Below are 19,233 nucleotides of genomic sequence, written 5' to 3' on the forward strand. Positions count from 1 at the left end.
GACCCTTAAAAATGTAAAGCTGTTCCCTGATGACATCACTGTTCAAAATCAAGAGAGGGGATGGGTGACTAACTTCAAACCTTGACAGGCTCTGAAACATATGGGAACTGCATCCTGATGGGCTTTCCGAACTACAATCAATGCTTTGCCTTGATGTATTTCATGGTCATCTCACTAATAAGGTAAAAAAGAAGCTCCACAGTGTAGCCAGTGATCTTGTTATTATTCCTGGAGTAATAACTTCTGTGTTACAGCGTCTGGATGTTAGTATAAATAACCCATTCACATGTTACATTCAGCAACAGTACAAAAAAAGGTTTTGTTAATCAAACTGTGAACTGACACTGCCAGGAAGAATTAAGCTAGTTGCAGCCCACATTATTGCACACTGTGTCTGCAAAACATTTCCTGGAGCCGATGTGAACTCTGACCACGATTTATTCATTGTGAAAGCCAGACTAAAGCTGACAAAATTACAAAAATGTAGGAAAATTAAGGAGATGAGACACTGATAAGTTGAAACAACCTGAACTACTTGTGATTGTCAAAGGGAGCATTAGGCAAAAAGTAATTCAAGAAAAGAGAAGTAGGTAGCCTTGAGAGATGGAATAGCAAAGCCACCAGAGGATCAAATAGGCAAAAAGACATCGCTCAGCAGAAATCCTTGATAGATCAATGGAGAAAATGCATAAAAACCAGACAAGTGTATTACTCGCACTTTAAGGGTTCCATACAAACTTAATTATGTATGCAGATAGTTCATCTGTATGTTTTGATGAGTGAGTTTGAGAGTATCAAAATATGTGACATAACTGGCTGCCTCTTTTGATTGCAATGACTTAGAAGCTTAAATTTTTTTTTACACTGAAAAGGAACTGTGGACCTTAGTATCTGACAAATTTTCAACTTTATATCTCTACTCATTTATGAGAAGAAGTGGTCATTAACAGACAGACAACAAAGTGATCCTATAACCCTAAAAATGCAGCAAATAAAACAGGTAAAGGTAAAACCGATATCTACAAAATGAGATTGGCGGAAAATGTAAAATGGTAATTCACATATGGCTACAGGAGAAATACAAAGTCGTAGAAGCATGCATGACTACAGTAAAGGTAAATGCCACATAGGGAAAGCTGAAGAAACTTTTGGAAAAATGTGGGCAACTGTAAGAGCAAGAAGAGCTTAGATGGCACACCACTACTAAGCCAATACTACGCAAAGAAGGAAAAGGTTGAAAGGTGGAAGGAATATATATACAAGGACCATATAAAGGAAACATACCAGACAACAATATTATGGGAAGAGGAGATGAAGTATCAATAGATGAGATGAGGGTCACATAAAGAACTAGGCAATAGGTGAAAGTAAGCAACCTAGAGTAGACAACATAGCTTCATGAGATAGATAGATAGAGAGAGAGAGAGAGAGAGAGAGAGATGATGGTCACTGTCCCTGGGTGCTGCACCATGTGTTTTGTGTGTGTATTTGCAGTCTAGATCAACAAAGGATTTATTCCAAAGCTAGAAAATGTCTTTTTCTTTTGTGTGTGCCTGTCAATGACTCAACACTTCTGCCATTCAGTTAGTGGTCTCTTTTACACCTACATTATATTTTCACAGTTGGTCATTCATCATCAGCTGCTTTAAAAGAACATATTTTGTATTTTGAATGACACATCTATCGAAATTGTCAATTTTCAGCTCCTTCCTGGAATGCTTCTTAGTTAGTGTGGTAAATGACCCCATTTCCTTGCTAACATTAAAACCCTCACTAACAATATGTATAAAGCTGCTTGCAAATACTTAGTGCTGACAACTAGTACTTAAATGCTTTTAAAATCAATAGGCTGCCTTGGAGAGTAAGTAAGGGTCCGAATACAAATTCAAGGTTCCAACATAGAATCTTCAGTCAGCACCTGGATTTTTTCTGTTGTTTTTCAGCTCTTTCATATCTAGCAATTATTTATTAGCCACTCCCAGTAGCTGAGTGGTCAGCACAACAGAATGTCAATCCTAAGGGGCCAGGTTCAATTACCGGCTGGGTCAGAGATTTTCTCCACTCAGGGACTGGGTGTTGTGTTGTCCTAATCATCATTTCATCCCCATCGACACGCAAGTCACCGAAGTGGCGTCAAATCGAAAGACTTGCACCTCAAAGACAGAACACAGCTTGCACTTTCCCTGTACAGGATGTCACTGTTTGTTCACCCGTATCACTGAAAGTGCTCGGTTCAAAAGTTGTGTGTATATGAATGCATTTTCTCACAAAGCCAATTCCTGAAGAGCCCTAAAATGCAAGAACCTTCCTGATGTTTACTGAACATTCAAATCAGTTTTGTGAACACACTGTTGGTCCTAATGGTTTGCTAATGGCTCCACCTCCACCATAAGACAAGAATGCAGCTAATGTGCATACTGACATCACGGCTGTAACTACAACTTCCGGATTATAAAACCATAGTTTGTGCTGTAAGAGTGAAAAAACGATATGTATGTCAGTCAACTTTGTATAGTTTAAGAGAAGCATCATTCAATGGATGAAATGCTTTGGAGAGCCATTAAAAGGTGAAATTGAGACAGTTCAACCTTCTGTCTTTCAGAGACTGCAGGCTTTGCCTGCAAAGAGATTTAAATGAAGAAAACTGCAAGAGCTACATTGTTCACCAATGTGGATCTAGCAACCGATATTGATAAAAGTGCAAAAAGGCATCAAGGACAGTATACGTGCGGTATCAACAGCATCTTTGTAGACCACACCTGGTGCACAATCCTCAGTTGCACAGGAGATGGCATTTTTAAACCTCCTGCCAGTGTGTAGTGAGGCAAGCTCGCTCTTCCATTACTCTCCACCACCAGAGAACACTGAATTTTCATGACCTCACTGCCTAGGACTGACTGGCTGTCATGTATTTTTAAGCAACACACTCAGAGCTTCACTCCAGCCTCAGTGAATCTACAAACTCTTTATCAACCTCAGTATGGAAACTGCAGAGAGGAAAATACAGCGACATAGCATAGCGCTACTAAGCATTATGAGTTACCAGTGATTTATCCGATTGTATCAGCATTCAAGACACTTCGCTTTTATCAAGAACATTATTCTCATTGTACATAACTCAGCACCACTGAAAGACCTACAGCACTTCAAAATTATGTATATTTCAATTATTAAGAGTACATATTATAAATAAACTTACTGATGTGTTACCTTTTCATAAATGTCCAACTGTCTTATGTGGCCACCTCTATTACTGACACAACAACATGTGTACAGAACGACCATCCGCATACACTTTATGTACCATTTACAGTATTTTATGAAGTGAACAATTCAACACAGACACTAGAGAAGGACGACGATTCTCCTTAGGTATGAAACCTCATTTAGCTTGCGTAGTGCCAGCAGACCAGTTTCATATGGCCAGATGTCAATAAATACCCTTCCCCAAATACCCCTGATGAATGAATTAAAAGTTACATACAATGTGGCTATAAAATAATGGAACTAATGCTGTCAAGAATAATTACACATACGCCAAAAATGAATGACCAATAGCTGTGAAGAGTGAAGCCTTCTCATTTGAATATGGCACCTCTGATGCCTATAGACAAATTGGTGCAGCTGTTGCCTTCGTTTGTGTAAGAGCTGTCATTTTGTTTTGCCGGAAAAATGGTGTCATAATAGAGCAATGAACTACTGTGAAGTTTCACATGAAACTTTGAAAAACTGCTACCAAAACCTATCTTTTAGTAAAAGAAATGTATGGTGCAAACAATTCATCATATAAACAAGCTTTTGAGTGATTCATGCACTTCTAAGATGGCTGAAAAGACACTGAAGATGACTCATGCTTAGGTTGCCCTTCAACTTCAAAAACGGATGAAAATATAAAAAAAAAATAGATAACCTGATTCGATCTGACTACTGATTGAGTATTCGATCAATTGCTGAAACAGTAAGAAATGAAAAGAATGGGTAAGTCAAATTTTACATGACCAATTTCACATGAGAAATGCGTGCATGAAATTGGAGCCAAAAATTCTCATGTTTGAACAAAAAGTTCATAAAAATGTTTGTACTGACACTTTGAATACCACTGAAAATGATCCTAATATCTTGGAAAGACTGATGACATGTGACATATATTAGTTTTTCACTTATGATACTAAAACTATACTCTGTGCCAGTTATCTTTAAAGCATGGGCGACATCACAGAGAGAATGGCCGCAGAGCTCGGCAAAAGAGTATGTACACTGAACAGCAAACATGGACTGTGAGTAATCACCTTCAATCATTGTCAGACAGCAGTTACTCCTTCGAGTTCTCCATCATCTTCAAAGTGAGAATCATCATAATCACTGTCATTATCACTACCTATGCCACCTAAATGTATTACTACTTTATCAATTTCACCATCTAAAGAGATTTCTTGTTGCACGTATTCTCGCTCAATTTTTTTTAACGTGTTTGCGCAACAGAATCTAATCTTCTTTATTCGCTGAATTAAACTTCTCCTCGCACAAATTTTCACAGGTTTATGCTACAGAGAACATTTCTAGAAGCTACCCAACCTTTCACAATAGACCAGATGTTCTCTATCAGATTTAATTCCAGGTGGTAAGGTGGAAGGCGTAAGGTAACATGACGAACAGTTTACAGAATCTTATCGACGGAATACTTGATGGGCCTTGGCTTGGTTCTTAGAACATGCTCATACAGAACAGGTTTCAGCATGTCATCCAAGAAGGGGATATGTTCCTTTGTTAGCCACTTTCTAATATCATCTTCATTATGATATGGAGCACTTTCAAGTATTAGTGCACAGAGTTAGGTTTTAAATTGAGGATCACCTTTCCTGTCATTCACTTCTCACAATTTTGTTGGTTGACATGGCTGTATAATCTCCCATTACTCGAGTTGACTTCCATTTGACAGGTGCATTAGGAATGAAGCTATTTTCACCACCTGCTTGAGTTGTTGTTAGGCTTTGACCATTTGATACTGGTTTGAGGAGACCACAAATTGTATTATCACTCCACGATTTTCCACCTACATGTGATTATAAAATTACAGTTTCATTAACTTAAACAATGTCCCAGTTTTCCTTACTAAATTGTTTAATTGCTTCAAATACGCAATTCTTTTTTCTTGAATGTTGCTTCTCTATCTAACAGTATGAGCCTGCTTTATTATTATTATTATTATTATTATTATTATTTATTCCCCCCCCCCCCCCTCCCCCAAGCAGCAGAAATCTAAGTTCTTCAATAACCACCTTACACTAGTGCTGCTATCTTGAAAGTCTATAGCTTCTATCAACTTCTGTTTAATTCCTTCCACTGTAGACAATGGATTTTTGTTCAGAGGAAAGTTGTAAGCAAATCTCCTGACGACAACCTCATCAAAAATGTCAATGTCTATAGTTGTTTTGCATTTATGTATTTTCAACCAAAGTTACAAATTTCCTTCCTCTGCCAGATTCTAATAGCTTACCTTCCCTTTTAATTTTCTGGATAGTGCTACCCGTGAACTCATCTTCCATAAACATTAAAATTTTACATACAATCTCCAGAGATTGACTATTCAGTTTCCTGCCTTTCAATTCTGATGTACTAAAAGGCATCATAATTTTCATCTTAAGTCATTGCACACTAGTAACACAAACACGGAAAAAACAACAACAGATACATGTGGGAGACTGAAGGTTGCCAAATGTATTAGCACTGAACAGTGCCTTTCCGTGCATGTGCAGTGGCAACAGCACTTACACTTTAATGGTTATGAAGATTTCAGATACCTGTTGTGAAGTGCAAGCATCAATCCATGCACTGAAAGGGACCAATGTCACCGAGAGCAAAAGAAGTTCGAATAAGCATATCAAGATCCAAAAATGGGGATTTTTTTTTTTTTTACACACGCACATTGATGGAATTGTATATCTTCACTGGATTCCTGAAGCTCAAACTATTAATCAGCATTACTAACTGGAGGTTATTGCTCAACTCAGTGGAAAAAATATCCACAATGAGGCAGAACAAGTCTCCAATTCTGCATCACGACAATGCAGTAGCTCATACCACATCACCTATTAAGAGGTTTCTAGCAAAGTACAGCATCCCAGTGTTAGCTCACCCGCATTATTCACCTGACCTAGCACAATGTGATTTATCTATTCCCCGAGGTCAATTCTGCATCAAAAGGTACAAGATTTCAGTCCACTGAAGCAGTGAAGGAAAAAGTGGCATGTGTCATCAAGAAGTTAACAGAGGATGACTTTTAGCACTGCTTCCATCAATGGAAAATTCACGTGGAGTGTTACAGGGATAGAGGGAGGAGGTATATTGACAGTAACAATAACTAAATACGTATGTTTTTGAAACAAAATGTTTTAAGCAATAGTCCCATTACTTCATAACCACACCTCATGTATCATATCAGGGAAGTAGGTAACAATACAATCCTGCAAGATGACAACACTCAGCACCACTGGGTTTGTCGCACGCATAAACATCTTCAATGCCAACCAACTGCCAACCTAAATCTCTTAATCCTATACAGCATATATGGGATGCTCCCGAGAGGCACTCACCGTTGTTCTCCCCTGAAGTGTCACACATTAAGACCAATTTTGTAAGACAAATGATTTTACTGACTAAGAGTAACATGATTGCACCTGTGACTGTCCTTCAAAGTAGTCACCAGCATTGTGTAGAATCCGCTGCCAGCGATGTGGAAGGCATAGTATACCATTAGCAGGGCCTGTTCTGTTGATGGTGCGAATGGAGTGGTTTACTGCCTGTCCAATCTCTGGAACAGTTCTGAAGCGAATGCCACGAAGTGGTTACTTCATCTTCAGAATTAAATCAAAGTCACAAGGACTTAAGTCCGGGGAGTATGGTGGATGGTACAGTACTTACCACTCCTATCGACCGAACAGAGCAGCCGCAGTTTGCGCTGTATGCGCCCATGCATTGTTGTGCAAAATGATGGGTGTGTTGCGCAGAAAGTGTCACCACTTCTTTCACAGAGCTGGTCACAGGTGATGCTTCAAAAACGAACAGTAATACTGTGCATTGACTGTCTGCCGTGGAGGAACGTAATGCGTTAGGATAACACCATCACAGTCATACACGAGAATCACCATAACTTTAGGCCACTCCATTCGCACCATCAACAGAACGGGCTCTGCTAACAGTATACTACGCCTTCCACATCGCTGGCAACGGATTCTAGACAACATTGGTGACTACTCTGAAGGACAGTAACAGGTGCAAACATGTAACTCTTTTGTATCGGTTGTGAATAAATAGTTGCCACTATTTAAGTTCCAACGCTCGTATAAATTCTTTGCCTCAAGCTACGGTTTCAGATTTTATTTATTCCATGCCATGTGCTGAATATGAGTCTGATCACAGTCAACACTCAACTTTTCAGTTATTTTTGTGATTTTTGTTTAATATGCAAAACGATATACCTCCATATAATCTTCCTTCTTTTGCACATAATAAATTAACATTTGCTGATACTGTCGATCCTCCCCCCCCCCCCCTCCCCCCTCCCTCAAACATGGCATTTTATGCCCTCTGCCACAGTCAATAACTTTCCCTGTAACTCACTCATTCTCAACCTGTAGGGCACACCCCCTATTGGGGTGGGGGTTGAGGTGGTAGGGGGGCAGGGAGCATGAGATTATTGAAAAGAAGAAAACATGAAGTCATAAACAGATTAATTTTCTGAAAGAAAAGTAAAGCAGAATACATTCTGACATAATAAAAACTTAAGATTCACATCTACACTAATACAATGCACGAAAAATTGGACTGTTTAGTACTGCACAATGATTCAATAATTAATGTTTCAATCTACACTAAAAACAAGTTTTGTAATTATAAGTGATTCCTTTGGATCTGGCTTGCAAAGCAACATTTTTCGAACGAGGATTTAATACACGAAACATAGACACTCTTAATTCTATTTCTATGTTTAGCTGAGATCTTTGTCTTTAAAGCAGTCAATGCAGAAAAACTGGGTTCACAAAGATAGGAAGTTCAGAATGTTGATGGTACATGAAATGTTCATTTTCAGTGCGGAAAACTCATCAGTCCTCCCACAACTAAAAATCAAAGAGCGAATTATTACTAAACTGTCTTTTGATTTCGACACTTGCCATGAAGTCTACGAACACTACTACTTCGGCAGCCGAGAGACCTTTGGGAGTATGTTTGCACACTACCTGTAAGACAGAGGAATAGGGGGTCATCGTTTCTGGTTTTGTTAAGGTAGTGGATCAGTGTTGCAAAAAAGCAAGCAATAAATTTACTTATTCTTGATAACTGGTAAGGTTTCTAACTTTGCAGCTTTAGCATCAAAATGTATATATAGTAATCACATGTGGAAAAAGGTGCTGGTGGGAGGGGCGGTTAAAATTATGATCGAAAATTGAGTCGTGAATACTGAAAAGTTGAGAAATGCCACTGTAACCCAAAGTTCCAACATTTCAACTTCCCATCCATCTTCGTTCACTTAGTTCCCATTCATCTTCATTCACTTAGTTTTTCTTCTTTGCCTACCCTTCAGAATATGGACCATTTAGTGATCACTGAAACATAATTATGGTTTTTCAGAAGAAAATATCTTTAAGACCAATTTATTTAGGCTCTCATAATTCATTTACACCATCTGCCAAACACCTGTCACTGCTTCCGGCTGCAAAATACTTATTACATAAACTTATATCCAAATACTAAAAGGCTTTCATCAGCTTCAACCAAAATTTGCTGTTTGCATACAGAACCGTAGGTCTCCATAAATGGTATTCAAAACTCAGTCTTGTCAGGCCAATGTTTGTAGCATTTATTCAAGCAAACATTCCCACAAAAATACTTTGTGAATTCAATAAACACAAAATTTCTTTTACATCATCAAAGGATGAGCCATCTTGACTTAGATCATCATTCTTTGTAAATTGTGCTAAACCAATTCACTAGTTTGTTTTGTTTTTTGGGTGCAAAACCAACTAGGGCCATACACACCCATGTCAGAACTGCAGAACACTAAGGAAAAAAAGGAGTTAAAAATGACTACACATTAAGCCCAATCAAACGAAGGAAAGACAGCTAAAAACAGGGATGTGGAGAAATGTCCATAAAATACACCATAGAGAAACAGAGGTCCTGAACTAGAGATTAAATGTCCGTCGCCATACTGCTACGATGAATAAAAAATAAAACATAGTCTACAACCCGCACGTAGTTTGCTAAAATGGACAATAACTCAGACGGAAAACATAAATGAGAACGTAACTGGTTAAAAAAGGGGAATTCCGTCAGGAAATGGCAAACCATCAGAGGTTGAGGGCAATAAGCACATAATGGTTAGGGAGCACAAATGGCGATGGCTAAAAAGACAGCCCAATATACAACCTACCTAAATTATCTCCTTGCAGCAAGAGGGCTGAGAGGAGGTCGTCCAAGTCATGAGGTCAAAGTGACACCACCTGCTGATAGACAGCAACACAGAGATCATTGGAGGCAATATAAAAACTAGCGGACTGAGGTACAAGGACGGCAGCCTTGGCAGCAGCATCACCGGCCTTGTTTCCTGTCAGAACAACATGACCAGGAACCCACATAAACATCACGGTGGCTCCACCAAGAGTGAGCAAGTGACAGCTTTAGGTTAGGTTAGTGTTGTTTAACAAGGTCCCGTCGACAATGAGGTCATTAGAGACGGAGCGCTAGCTCGGGTTAGGGAAGGATGGGGAAGGAAATTGGCCATGCCCTTTGAAAGGAACCATCCCATCATTTGCCTGAAACGATTTAGGGAAATCACGGAAAACCTAAATCAGGATGGCTGGAGACGGGATTGAACCGTCGTCCTCCCAAATGCGAGTCCAGTGTGCTGGTGACAGCTTTCCTGGACCTGTTGCATTAAGAGATGGACAGTGTACAACACACAGAGGGTTTGAAGGGCACTGAGAAAGTTGGAGCAGATGACAATTGAAAAACCTGTGTTGCTGGGTGTACTGCATGGCCTGATACATGGTGAAGAGCTCTATTGTAAATACTGAGCAGTGTTCCAGAAGCTGATACCAAAAAATGTTCGTGCCAATGATGAAGGCGCATCCGACACCACTGTCAGTTGAAGAGCCATCAGTGTACACAAATGTACTATTGCGAAGTTCTGATTGAAGGTCATGGAAGTGAAGGCAATAGAGCGAGGCTGGAGTAGTCTCTTAAGAAGTGAATGAAAGCCCAGGCGGACAGGACGGCCGCACGAAGCCAAGGTGGCAAAGGGTTCACACTCATCTGGAAAGTGGCAGGTAGCTTGAAGTTAAGTTGCCAGAGCAAGAGCTGAAAGCAAACTCCAGCATGTAACAGTTCACTGTAAATGTCTTCATCTATTTTGAGAGATTATCTTCCAATATGAGACACTGTCTTTGAGAGTCTACCTAAGTCTACAAAAGGTCCTAAACTAAGCTAAATTAAACTCCCACTCAAACAGGCCATGAAGGCCCAGTGGTACCGACCGCCTGCCATGTCATCCTCAGCCCACAGGTATCATTGGATGCGGATATGGAGGGGCATGTAGTCAACACACCACTCTCCCGGTCATATGTCAGTTTACAAGACTGGACCCGCTACTTCTCAATCAAGTACACTACTGCTCATTAATTTCGATACACCCTGGTATTTCAGATTTACAACACAAATCAAACGTTATTTCTCACAAAATATAATTATATTAACTTCCACATATATAATACAATCACAATCATTATATTTTACTTTCATCAAAGTATCCTCCTTTGGATTTAATGACTGCCTCACTAACTCGAGGCATGCGGTTAATCAGTTTTTGTATGTATCGTGAATCTATATGATTCGACACATCCTTACCAATATTCCAGAGATGTTTCTTCCTGGATATATTAATTACCCTGATACGTCTGTCCATTTCATTCCAGACCATATTAATGGGATTACAATCGGGGCTTTGGGACGGCCATACCATACCATTCAGTACTTTCTGTTTTCCCTTTGATGCAATGTAGTTCGTACAGTATGCCCACAGATGTTTTGAGTCATTATCCTGTTCTAAGGTGAACCCTTTCCCTATTAAATGCAATCCACTTCGTATTGCATGATACTGAACTATTCAGTAGTGCTGCTTCTGATCCATATATTCTTCTATTTCCACAATGTTGCCAACTCTATCTCCGGCAAAACATCCCCAAACCATAATACAACCTCCACCACATTTAACTGTAGGTAGAACACATTGCTGGGATACCCTTTCCCCTACAAATCGGTGAACAAATATTCTCTTTCTAGTTACAAAAATCTTGAACTTGGATTCATCGGTGAATAACACCTTCGGCCACTCTTCCGATGTCCAATTATGATGTCTTCTAGCCCATTCAAGTCTCTTCTGTTTATTTATGGGCGTTGGAAGCGGGTTTTCTTGCTGTGACACATCCTTTCAAGCAGGCTTCACTCAGTCTCCTCCTTACTGTTGCAACAGATATTTCTGTCGTGTTCATTTCTATCAATTCTGCACAAATCTGGGGCGCTGTTTTGAATCTATTTCTCTTACTGGTAATTCTGATAAATTTATCATTACTTTTAGTTCTTTTACGAGGTCGTCCTGGTCGTGGTATGTCCTTATTGCTACCCGTTGTCTTCTGGCGGTGGAGGATGTGTTGCACTCCCCCTATAGACACACTACACTTTTCGCAATTTGGTGAACAGATAAACCTGCTTCGCTAAGTGCTGCAATTGCAGCACATTTTTCTATGGATATCTCCACTTGTGGAGCCATACTTCAGTGTGCACACTTCAATGTCAGGAAGGAACTGACATGCAGGAACTACGTGTTGTGTATCGTAGCAATGCTTGCCATTCACTGCGGACATTACACCACTACAGGGAACAACACAAGTGCACCAAATGCAGCATCCGTTGACAATTAGGTAAACAAACATATCACATTTACGAACACAACATAGTTTGTTGGATACTATTGTATCTCGATAACTACAAACAAAAACCATTACGTGTACAACTGTTGTACTATTCCTTTGCTTCCTCAATTGTACCCATGGTATTAGACCTTATCTACAGAGAACTAGATGCCGTTGACTGGGTGTTTTGAAAGTAATGAGCGGTAGTGTAGCTCCTCAGTTTGCCTCACAAGGGCTGAGTGCACCCCACTTGCCAACAGCGCTTAGCAGACCAGATGGTCACCCATCCAAGTGCTAGCCCAGCCCGGCAGCACTTAACTTCGGTGATCTGACGGAAACCTGTGTTACCACTGTGGCAAGGCCATTGGCCTACTAAAGGTCCCATCTGAGGAAAATGGTTGAGAAGGTTGAGGTGGTAACACCACCCTTGCATTTTAATTGGGATACTATGCCAGAAAGTAAAGAAGTCAGAATTACTCTTTGATATGAACATCAAGGAAGCAAAGAAATTCAGTGAGACATGAAGCCCTAACCAAATGTGATCCATTAATTCCACGCATGTCCCCAATAACCACAAACACTAAAAGGAAATTACTCTCAAAATCATATATCCAGTATTAGCCTACTGAAGTGAAAACTACAAGGAAGAAAGCAGGTGGTTCTACTTTTTTAATCTGGCCAGACATATTGATGGGTCACTTCATACAATTATTCTTAAGTCTGGCGACTTCGCTAGGTGCAGCATGGAAGGATACATTTGCCAGTGCCAGTTCACATGGCAAAACACCCACAGCAGATTTAATGGCTGCTGCAGATTGCCCCACTCTCACTTGTCAACCAATCAAGATCTACAGCATGCTCTCCAGTGCACCTATTGATGGCAATGCTGTGCTACATAGTTTTCTCCTTGAGTGTGATTTGGACTTCATTGTTACACACTGACGAGGTTTGGCTAGCACACAAATTTGCTGGTCCGCCTGATGCGAATTGTCTTCACTCACCATTCAACCAACTGTTGTGTTTTCAGTGGTTGAGCTGATGGTGTATGGGAGCACCAAAACAGTGATTCATATCAAAGTTCTCTCAGTCGAACCTACAAACAGTGGTCGCCAACAGTGACATATGCATTATTCACCAAACATTCAGAGTATTATACTGACCGCAAGGTATCCATCTACAGAGACATTTTGTTTTGTGTACTTCCCGAAGAGTCAGGAATAGTAAGCAAGTTGTGCTTAACAAAACTGATTTTGTTAAAGAAGCAGACATACATCAGCTAATCAAATACAGATGTAGAGGATGAGCATCACACTAAAATGTTATTTAATAAAGGAAAATTACATTACTAGATGATGTCTTTACAACAAAATTTGGAAAATTAACTACCAACCTTGAACTTGGGAAGTTATATTTTGTACAATAAACAAAAATTTTAGGTCCGGTGACTCCAGAGTAATAATTACTTCAAAGAAGGGGCTAATAGTGTGAATAATACGACCAAAAAGAGATACATGGTGAGATGGAGGGCTTTCAAATGTGGGGGATGGTGGTTAATCATTATACTAGGGAGCAGCTCCTCGTTCCCTCTATTTCTAAGGGCTAAATGCCAGAGAGAAGTCTTTGGCCTAATCCAGTTGGACCCTAACTCTATGTTCACACTGTTACCACAGTGTCATTTCAGCCACGGGTGCTGTCCAGATATCATCTTAAAAAGCAACAGCTGCCAAAGAAACACCTACTGTTAACAGGCTTTATGTGGCAATACTATGCTTCATTCATGCTGCACCTAGCATGGCTTTTTAACTTAGTTGCTATCCACTATCCAGCATTCATGTTTGCGTGCACTGCATGGAAGTGTACATTTGTGAAGATAGCGATTTTCATCACATAGTATTGTTATTTTTGTTTGTGAGTTAAGATGAACAGTTTCGACACACACACACACACACACACACACACACACACACACACACACACACACACACACAGAGAGCCAAACAAAGGGAGCTATATACAAGGTATACAGATTTCTTTGTAACCTTTAAGGCAATGCTAGAATAAACGAATTCTTTTTGGCACTGAAGACTGCAACAGCAAAGGCATGTGGTGTTTTGCTACAAACCATACTGAAAATATTTGCAGAAGCATGGATAATGGAAATCTGTGGTTCGGAATAAAGTTTCCATCTCCAAGAAAATATATTAATGAAGAAGAACTGTCATGAATCTGGACTTTTCCAAATAGACATTGTTCATCATATTGTATTGGAATTTTATTACTGTGGCAAGTATCTTACAAGGCAAAATAGGTAACAAATGTTTTAAATTACAAGATTGCTTTCACAGGGGGAGGGGGGGGGGCTGCCATTTGGGTGGAAGAATTCTGAAATCTTTGGGATTTAAACACACAAAACATATCAATGGAAGAGGTATTCTAATGGAGAGATCACATTTTTTAGCAGTTAAGGCTACTTTTCTAAGAAAAATATACATCAGAAAAGAAAACTGTTGCCCTACTACTTACCTCGAGACCTGGTTCAGTCAAAATTACGCAATAGAGCACATCTGGGAGGATTTCAAAGGCAATGGCCAGCTGAAAGTGCAGACTGGCAAAGAAAAAAGATTTTTTGCCTGTCATGTAGGACTATTTACATATAATTTCATGAAAAGTGCAAAGAAAAATTTACATTTTGTGACCATCATGAAGAAATGAATCGTAGTGCATTTAAAGAATGTCATTTAGATTTATTGTGGGCTTTAGAAAAGGGTTTGCAGGATGTCATGGATAACGCCAATTACCTTCAAGAAAAAAAGAAGAAAATTCCTAATTCATGTACAAAGAAGGAAGAAATTGCACCTGCTATACAAAATTGGAGATGCCAGAGGATGTATGGTGTCAGCAGCACCTTTATAACAAATATGAACTTGATAGCTTAGCAGCAGATATGTCAACATTACCAAATAAAAAATGTAATGAGCCTAGTGAATGGGAAGGCCACATCCAGAAACTGCAAAATGAATGATGTGCACAATTTACTTGAGGAAGCAATTGATGATGTCACAGTGAAAGACTTGATTAAGTGTGAATACCATGCTGAAAACCTGCCAGAAAATGACTCTCTGGAGGAAAGCACCCAAGAAAAGTTCACTGAAAGAATTGACATTGCCTAAAACGAGTCCTCTGAACAAGACAATTAAACAGCAATAAACACATTAAATGTTATATTTCTTGTTCCTTCCCCACCCCCCCCCCCCCCCCCACCCCCACCCCCTGACATCTGTGAACATTGCTCCCTTTCCTGTCATCTTCCCTTTCCTCTCTTCACCAACAATTCATCAATTCAGGGCAGAACAGCCACCAGGTGTATGGTGACTGTGGCGACACATTTGTTGATGTTACTTCTGGGGAACAGAGGTTAATATTAACATGCAAATCTAAGGAACACTTGAATGTTCACACAATCAACCATTTCCAAACTGTCACTACTGCGCATGCGCAAATTCATGATTGCTGTGATCATCTTGATTTGCATTATTTGAACCATATTTAGTGTGTTTTGGTATTTGGCCACATCTGGCACTAGTTGACACATCTGCTGACTTTGCGACTAATGTCTTTGGTTTAAATACAGTGCTAGTTACATGTCTTTTTTTTTCTCCCCTCCACGCTTAGCAATACATTTTGAAAGTTTATTCTCGAACTGAGGAGGCACAGTGCCTGATAACCTCAGAAAGACAATTACAGTGCAAGACAGATGAACAAATATGCAGACACCACACAAAATACTTATGTAAATATTTGTACTTGACAGCAAGAATAAATTCTCAAAAAATGTCACGCTAAGCACAAAAAAAGAAAAAAATATGTAGCTCATGGAATGTTTCATTATTTATGTAATGAATGACAATTGCAAGCTTCCCAAAAACATCAATTATGATGTACGAAATGAAGTCGAAAATTTCTACTTCACACACAGTTACCAGTTCCAATTACATTGGCAGCTTTTATTAGATAATAAGCCCCTAGTAAGTAGTTTCATGCCTATTATGTACATATATCTCATATAAAGTGCAAAAAAGCAAGGGGGGATCCTATACATAACTTATAATGTTTAAAACATTATTTCCCACTTTTTACATTTTCCCGCATTTTACACCACTTTTTTTAGTCCCTTGAAAAGTGTAAAAGCGGGGTTTCACTATAGCTGTATAATTTAACAGACGAGCAATATTAATGTATTTGGCTGTAATAAATCTTCTAAAATGTACGAGAATACATTAGAGGCTGCCATTTCACTACAATATTTTCTAAACATTTTGTCAACATACGGTTTCACGGCCATAATAAATTGTTTGAGATAAGTCATTGTCTGCTTCTGATTACAAAATCTTTATTACAATGTGCTACCTGCTGATTTGGGTATCATTTCATTTTCAAGTGAGTGTCTCTTGATGTACTGAACATAAATGCATTGTCTGATGACATAGTTTGCCGGGTTCATCTGAACACTTGCTGACCAAGACTTTTGGCTTGTGGCAATTGATGTGTACAGCAAGAACATGAGAGAGGTTAAGCAGACAGAAAAGGAGGAGTTCCTTCTACACATGCCCCTCCAGGCACCATTTTCACTGCTTTATAGTATAGTTTGCATAGTTATGAACAATATGTCTGTGCAGAACTGAAGGCAGTGGGAAAGGTAGTGACAAGCTGATACTTCAAATTTGCCCATGTAACATCTGTTTCTTATGTTTTCCACATTTATTCACTGAGTATATGACACAAATTTTCTGCACATTTGGCACACTATGGTTAAGAGGGTCACTGAGTGCATTGCTTTTTAAGTTCAATTCCTGAAACGCTCACATCAAATATTAAGTGGCTGTACCAATTTCGACAGACTAGTCATTGGCAATATAAAATGTTGACTCCTTAAATTCTTTGACACAGCTGTTGGCCAAGAAATATTTACAGGGCATCAATAAAGGTTGGTCTGTCAAAAATGGTATAGACACTAAATAAATTTTGTGGGCATTGACTGAAACAAACTTTAAGAGATTCTGTGTGTAGTCAAGAAATAAGACCAGTATTCTTAAGCAATTACTGTAAACCACTAAGACCCACATCTGTGTTAACAACACATCATTATGACTACGTAGGCTTTCCCGGCGTAATAAGTCTTGAAAGTCTTTTCGGGTTTGCTGCCGGATCCTAAAATCAACTTGACTCGATATTTCGGCGATCCAACTGTTCGCCATCTTCAGGAAATGCTGCTTCTGCTGATGAGTCCCGCTGAGAACTGACGCAAGATTGCAATTGGACGTCCTATATAGGCCACCGTTCAGTACACGGCGCATGCGCCGCCCATCACGGTTTCTGACTTCCAAAACAGGGAGGTGGCGCCGCCCATAGTGAAACCATGCTGGCAACAATATATCGCAATCAAAGCCGCATCGAAGAACGTTCAGTTTTGACGCGAGATAATACAGGGTTCCACATTTTGCTAAGAGGAAACCCATTGTCCCTGTTGATTAAATTATCAGCCAACCTAATTTCGATCGCCTCTTTATACACACTATTCCAAAAACCGGAAATGTTGGCAATTACAACAGTTTCCTCAAATTTCATTTTGTGTCTCTCATTAAGGCAGTGTTCTGCTACGGCCGATTTTTCCGGCTGTTGTAGCCTCGTGTGACGGCGATGTTCCACACACCTGTCATTCACTGTGCGAGTAGAACGGCCAACGTAAGCTTTCCCACATTGACACGGGATTTTGTACACCCCGGGTTTCTTAAGTCCTAAATCATCCTTCACAGAGCCGAGCAGAGCCCTAATCTTAGAGGGTGGACGAAACACACTCTTAATGTTAAAACGCCTTAAAATTCGTCCAATCTTAAACGATAAGCCTCCAGCATAAGGAAGAAAGGCCACAGATCTATGTTCCTCTTCGGACACCTCCGGAGACGGTCCAAATTCCATAGCCCGACGAATCTGTTTCTCGGTGTATCCATTTTCCTTAAAAACAGACATCAAATGCTCAAGTTCTTGGGTTAAGCTGTCTGCGTCGGAAATGGCATATGCTCTCCGTACCAAAGTCCTAAGGACGCCACTATGTTGGTGTGGTGGATGACAACTCTTAGGGTGCAGATACAAATCTGTGTGTGTCGGCTTTCGGTGAACGCTGTGTCTCAAAGTTCCATCTGGTTTTTTATAAACCATAACGTCTAAAAATGGAAGCATCCCATCATTTTCAACCTCCATAGTAAATTTGATACGGGGATGAAGACAGTTGAAGTGGTCCAAAAACCTGTTAAGAGCATCACGTCCATGCGGCCATACGAAGAAGGTATCGTCCACGTATCTCCAGAAGCACGTTGGTTGCAAAGCTGAAGTCCTCAGTGCCATAGCCTCGAAGTCCTCCATAAATAAATTGGCGACTATGGGTGACAAAGGACTACCCATAGCCACTCCGTCATTCTGTTCAAAAATGTTACCGTTAAATAAAAAATACGTGGAGGTCAGCACATGACGACAAAGCTTCACCAGCTCTTCATCCAGTTTTTCACTGATCAAACTAAGGGACTCTTCCAGAGGAACTCGTGTAAATAGGGATACCACATCGAAACTCACTAACAGATCTGAAGGACTCAACTTCAAAGATCCCAATCGTCGAATAAAATCCACCGAACTAGATATATGGTGTTCACATTTGCCAACAAATGGACTGAGAGCAGATGATAAATACTTTTCCAGGTTATAGGTCGGTGCACCCAAATTACTAACAATAGGGCGTAGAGGAACCCCTTCCTTATGCAACTTAGGCAAACCATACAACCTAGGCGGAACGGCAGCACCAGGATGAAGTTTCTTACGTAAATCATCTGATAACGAACTCTTTTTCAGCAGTGAAAGTGTCTTACGTTTGATCCTTTCTGTGGGGTCATTAGATAGTCTGCACCCTAAGAGTTGTCATCCACCACACCAACATAGTGGCGTCCTTAGGACTTTGGTACGGAGAGCATATGCCATTTCCGACGCAGACAGCTTAACCCAAGAACTTGAGCATTTGATGTCTGTTTTTAAGGAAAATGGATACACCGAGAAACAGATTCGTCGGGCTATGGAATTTGGACCGTCTCCGGAGGTGTCCGAAGAGGAACATAGATCTGTGGCCTTTCTTCCTTATGCTGGAGGCTTATCGTTTAAGATTGGACGAATTTTAAGGCGTTTTAACATTAAGAGTGTGTTTCGTCCACCCTCTAAGATTAGG

General features: G+C 39.9%; 1 protein-coding gene and 1 pseudogene across 3 annotated transcripts in view; both read right to left on the reverse strand.

Moving 5' to 3' along the window:
- Window positions 1–19,233, reverse strand: part of LOC126471155 (cyclin-T) — a 124,831-nt gene that overhangs the window by 40,031 nt on the left and 65,567 nt on the right. The gene's annotated exons all lie outside the window — the stretch shown is intronic.
- Window positions 12,218–12,335, reverse strand: LOC126471744 (5S ribosomal RNA; annotated as a pseudogene).

Source organism: Schistocerca serialis, chromosome 3, assembly GCF_023864345.2.
Source record: "Schistocerca serialis cubense isolate TAMUIC-IGC-003099 chromosome 3, iqSchSeri2.2, whole genome shotgun sequence".
In the NCBI taxonomy this organism is placed as follows: domain Eukaryota; kingdom Metazoa; phylum Arthropoda; class Insecta; order Orthoptera; family Acrididae; genus Schistocerca; species Schistocerca serialis.